This window comes from Stegastes partitus, unplaced genomic scaffold (genome assembly GCF_000690725.1).
Source record: "Stegastes partitus isolate 25-593 unplaced genomic scaffold, Stegastes_partitus-1.0.2 Scaffold918, whole genome shotgun sequence".
Classification (NCBI taxonomy): Eukaryota; Metazoa; Chordata; class Actinopteri; family Pomacentridae; genus Stegastes; species Stegastes partitus.
This window is the reverse complement of record NW_007578649.1, coordinates 60,950-66,796: the sequence shown is the minus strand read 5'-3', so window position 1 is coordinate 66,796 and position 5,847 is coordinate 60,950. Positions and strand designations below refer to the sequence as shown.

Below are 5,847 nucleotides of genomic sequence, written 5' to 3'. Positions count from 1 at the left end.
CCCATCAAAACAAGCAAAATTAAAAACAAGCCCCAATAGCGACACCCTGCGGCAGCGTTCAGCACTGCAACCAACCACCGCCCATCAATCCACACAAAACGGCAAATGGCATTCACTGCCTTCACGTTGTTCACACAATTGTTTATCTTTCAACTTATAGCAGCAATGACATTCACATTCATTTCCAGACGATCAAACCGCTTCAGACGACAAAGGAGGAGGAAGAGCTTTTCAAAAGTCTGCCTTCCCCCGATCATCATGAACGAGAGGCACATGCCTCATTCTGCTGAAACAAAAGGCTGTGATCACTGTGGGTACGGGATGCAGTGCCAGGTGCAGACAGGGCCTGGGCTCGGCCAGCATGCACTATCTGAAATCAAATTAATGAGTAATGTGCATATCCGGAGACAATGATCATCAAGGAGCACCTGTTCCTTGCACCATGTGTTGGAGCAGCAGGGGAGGAAGGTGGAGACCAAACAAGTGGCCACAACAGCCAATTAGACATGCAAGGCCCCCTCTGATAGCTGGCTCTGGTGCTCAGCTGCAACGTTGGACTATCGTTTGAAAAGCCACGTATATGATTCATCATATAAGAAATGACAACAACTGTCATTTGGTCAAATGGTGAAGTCACAAACAATCACCGAAATTAGCAGTGTGGAAAGACCCTCCCTGCTATGAAGCTAAATGTGGAATTTGTAAGTTGCATTTTTCAGAAAATAGCAGAAACAATAAAGGAAGCTGTGATTTGATAGAAGTCCACACCTAGACATGCCATGCTCACACCCACGGGTGCATTTCATTGAACTGCCTACTGAGTCCAAATCTACACAGTGAAAATGACAATACACCCCCATCATTTAAATTCAGCTTTCTGGGAGCTTGCGCGTGTCGTGAGCTCCAGCTTTGGGCAGCAGCACCGAACAAAGGCGCTTTGACAGAAACAAGACGAGCAGCTGCAAACAAAGAGAAGCTGCTGCCAGATCACTCCCATCCAAAAGGTCCAATAACACATCTTCTCACGCATACCTGCGCCCTTAGGTGCTTAATCAGATTTTAGATAAAGTCGCTGCAGCCCAACAATTTCACCAACATGAAACTAGTCCTCCAAGTCCCGCCTCGTCTGTCTCTGTCGGTGCCAACTGTGCCAGTGTCTCCACATACAAAAGGCTCGCAGCCCGCCGAGCAGCGACAACAAGCTGCTTCTGTCTCATGTTCAGTCCTCAAAGAACACCAGATGAACACAAATGCACCGTCAGGTCGAAGATATCCTCCAAACCTGCAGCTTACTTACTTCACGTGCTACGCTAACTGAAAACAAACGCTTTTCACAAAAAAAGACAGAAAACGATGAAAGAAAACTGAACATACTGTCGAAAAACAATGTTAAAATTCCCTTTTTTTTCTCCTGCATCTCTTCACAACGTATTCAATTCACATGTGTGCTACTTACAGAGAATATTCCTGCGGAGTCTGTCGGTTGGACAAATGCTGCCGGAGCCAGTCACACCCACCTTCACCTTCACCGAGCTGCTGGAGATGCTGCTGCTGCTGCTGCTCGCTCTATCTCACTGTGTGTGTGTGTCTCTCTCTCTTTCTCTCTCTGTCTCTCGCTCTCTCTACTAAGCGCGAGCTCGCACATAAGTGGACCCACGCGGCTGCCATCACCCTGTTCGCCGCCGCTCATTGGCTGTCTGTGCTCCCAGGTGCTTATAGGAATTGTAGTTTTTTGTGACATTGGCCACAGACAATGAGCATCAATTATCTCACTCGTCAAGATTTCGTTATTTAGAGATTATTGTTGTAAAACAGAAGTAGAATAAAAATCGAACTCAGATTGTCGTTTATATATTCAAAAATGTTTCGGAATAAAGAAAGCACACATTGTGAGTATTCTCTCCTGTAGTGATTTTAGCTGTGGCGCCACCCAGTCAGCATTTAATTAAATGTACATACATGATTCTGAGTGTATCCAGGGTTAGGGCTTTGGTGGGCCTCTAAAACATGTTGTGTGTTGCCCCAAACCACGTTCTATGACACGACCAAATCGAACACATTGCCCATAACCTAAAGATCATACTTTAACATATATACATCGGGAGAGAGAGAGACAGACAGAATGAGAGAGTTGAAGTTTATACAGTTTATAGTATAAATACACAAAAATTCCAAATATCATCTCATATTTAAAATAATTCATGATACACGTTTAATCTAGAAAAGCACCAATTTTGACCATAACAGAATGTATGAGCAACGACAATGGCAAATTATCAGCAGCTTGGATAGTGTAGAGGACTGTGGTTCTGCAGTCATGTTGGAGGAAGGAATAAACGAACCTGTAGCTCTTGACAATGTTTTCTTAGTTGCATACATGTCAGCTGACAAAGGGCAATAGCTGATCCTGGTGAGGTTTCAGCAATACCCATAAAAAGATTATACATTACATTAAAAACAAGTTAATTGCTGCAAAAATAGTCCTGAGTTTCTTAGCTCTTACTTTAAATTAATGCTCAGATGTGTATTGCAAAAGAGATTTTTGTGACGTCACAGCTAGTTTGAAAGCTGATTGTGATTCAATGTGCAACACAAGTGGGAAAAAGTCATTTTTTTGTCAGGCAGACATGCTTTTAACATAAATATCTGTATATTCCCATTGAGCATTTTCCATTAAAAAGACACTTAAAAAACTATTGTCACTGGTTAAAATATTTTCAGAACAGGTTAAAAAGTGAACATTTTTTCACCAACTGTTTAAAAATGTTGCCTGAACGTTGAACCACATTTTACCAGGATTTTCAAAAGTAAAAATGTTCATCTTCTAATGTACAAACAATATCCTACTAATAAATGGAGCAGCTGAGACAAATGATGCAGGTTCAAGCGCCTGCATCAACAGGTATCAACTGTGATGCAAGCTTGGACTGCGACCTCTGACTCCTGTGAGAGGAAAAGGAGGTGACTTTACAAGATCAAGATTTGCAGAGGTCTAATTTGATTTATTTGTTTTTACAGCTGCATTTTGAAAGACTGGCAAGAGTCTTTTCACCATTAGACTATATAGACTAGTGCTTCAAAACCACCAGCTCAAAGACAGCAGCTCCCTTGCTTTAGAAAAGGAGTATTTGCTCAGCTTTCTCATTCCTGCTTTCATCCTTTATATGTCCATGCTGGTCATTACCAGGATTCAGCCTGCATTTTGATGTTTTGTTATAAGAAAAACAGATCTTGGCTCCTTCTCTGTGAAAATGGTCCGTCCCTTTAAATCCATATAATTATCAAAGCTGTTGTTCCCCAGGAGTTTAAGTATCTCATGTGCTTTCACCTACCTTCGAATTTATTTATGTTCAGACCCAGCCAGCGTTAAATGGCAGGTTTTAAGTAATGTCTCCAAATCTTTCCCAATCCGGCTCTACAATTTCTCCAATAAAACTGCCAGGCGTTCCATAAAATCCAAATACTTGGACTAAACTCAGTCTCAATCAACCTCACACATACTATTTGATTTTGGTGTATTTTTAGCTTAACATTATTCTGACAACAGGAGGAGCAGCTCAGTGTTTGTTCAGTCACACTGATGCTGTGCTGAAAATATTTGTAACCACAGGGCCTTCAGTTAGATCTATTTTTATTGTTGCCATGTGGATGTCATTTCATTTTGCGATTTGAGGCAGTGATTTGTATTAGTGTTGAAGCTGCTTTCAGGATGTTTCACTTTGGAGAAATAAGTTCATACAGCTCAGTAGATGCACGTGGAACATGTTCTCCTCCATGGGGACACTGAGTGAAGCCCTGGCCAGGCTGATCAGATGGTTACAGTCTGATTAAGTCTCACACTTTACCGTAACATACTCACCAATAGTGAGTATGTTCCTGTAATAGTAGCTTTAGTCAGAAACCCTCTGTGACCAATAACTGATGTTTTCCAACAATGTCCTTTCTGTATCTCATCAAAGAGTAACCGTGGCAGCACTGTGTGCATCATTTATACCACTTTATCCTGTCGAGGGTCATGGGAGAGCTGGATCCTATTCTAGCTGACCTTGTAGTTTACACTAGTTCTGTAGGTCTTACACACAAAGGACACAATTATTTTGAAGGGACAACAGGGGTAAGGTTTCCGATTTTGGAAAATAGATGTTGTTGTAAAAAAACTTCTAATTGTTACAGAGTTCAGTCAGTCTTGCTGTAAGTGGAGTCAAATAAATGAACGGAGGCTGAAGCTCATCTCTCGTCTCTTTTTATTGACTTCCACATTGGTGACCCCGACATTTGCAGCATGTTGGTAGAGAGCACTTCGTCAGGAGAAAACTAGAGGAGAAGCTGCAGAAGAACAAATCCAAGGATATCTGGATTTTTCCAAAGGAAAGGTAGGGGAGGAGAACTGCCGAGGCGAATACACATACCCCTTTTCCACTAAACCGGCTCAAGTGCTAGTTCCATGCTAGAGCCTGACTTAGCACCAGTTCTTTGTGTTTCCACCACCTAAGCACCGGCTCCAGGCTCTCAAAACTGGTGCTTAGCAAGCACCAACTCTTTGCTGGGCCAGAGCTAAGCACCCAGTACATCAGGGGCTGGGGGTGGGGTTATTGTGACCACCGAGACCAATGAATGAATGGGACACACAAGCGGTGATTTTTGTCGTTTTTCACCAGGACATCTCTGGTCCAATCAAAGATGTATTGGAATGAGTCCCGGGACACACAGAAGTTTTCCACAAACTGTTGCGCCCTGAAATCCGGTACAATTGTGTCCCACCAGCAGCAGCACCACAATGGTGGAAAACAGTACTTTTATAACTTCGGTGTACTGCGGTATTTACGCTTAGAAATGCGGTCTTCTTGTGAAAAACGACACGCACCTACATGTGCTGTTTATCCTGCTCATAGAAAAGACCGCATGAGAAAAAAATCACTCAGTTTCATCTTGGACAAATCTGACATTAGAACGCACACCAATATGAGCACTGCAGCCACCAACAGCAGCTACTGCAGCCTGCTATGTGGGGCGTTCAGGGAACATCGGTAAATTGTAGAGTCTACTGATGAGGAAATGTTCAGCAAGTCATATGTTTTGCCTGTGACAAGGGGAGAAGTGCAAACAAATTAGAAAGTTGGTCACACCGGTAAAAAAAGTTAGTCTGGAGTCCTGTGTGGACTTCCGTGTGGCGCAAGTGTTGTTCGGTAAACGGCTACGTATGCAGTGACGTATGGCGTGACTCTAACTTGGCTCCTTGCTGATGGAAAAGCAACTGGTTCTTAGATTGGAACCAACTAAGCAATGACCCTAGCACCAGCATCAGCACTAGCACCTGGTTCTAGTGCTAGTGCTGTGCTGGTGCTAGGGCCGGTGCTTAGTTGGTTCAAGCCTGGCACCTCCTAAGAACCGGTTGCTTCTCCATCAGCAAGAAGCCAAGTGGGAGCTACGTCCTTGCATCACTGTAAAATGTCCGTACTCACTGCGTACATAGCCATTTACCCAACAATGCTTGCGGCAAACGGAAGCCCACAGCAACTATGGAGGAGCTCATTGCATCCATGCAAGTGCTGTTCCTGGCTTTGCAAGCCTACACTGAGATCCAGAGGCGAAAAACCCAACTATTAGTGGCTACCCGTCTTCAACGTAGTCACAATGAACGGCGACTTCGTTTGAGAAGACAGGTAATCACCAAACACGTTTTGATCCTTAACAATGAACGTGGTAGTGTTAGCATTAGCATTTGCTTGGCTACTTGGCTTCGACTACGTTTGCATCGATTACATAGCAGTTAAACAAACACAATAAGCTGATGACAACATCAATGTCTATCTTTATAGATGCTCTTATGGCCGATTGTGAGGTGGA

General features: G+C 43.3%; 1 protein-coding gene across 1 annotated transcript in view; it reads right to left on the bottom strand.

The window, feature by feature from the left end:
• The window catches only part of LOC103366221 (stathmin-like), an 8,065-nt gene extending 6,468 nt beyond the window's left edge, over nt 1–1,597 (bottom strand). Inside the window, exon 1 of the mRNA XM_008293884.1 lies at nt 1,457–1,597. The gene's annotated coding sequence lies outside the window, so the exon portion shown is untranslated. The remainder of the gene's footprint in view (nt 1–1,456) is intronic.
• Between the last annotated feature and the right edge of the window lie 4,250 nt (nt 1,598–5,847).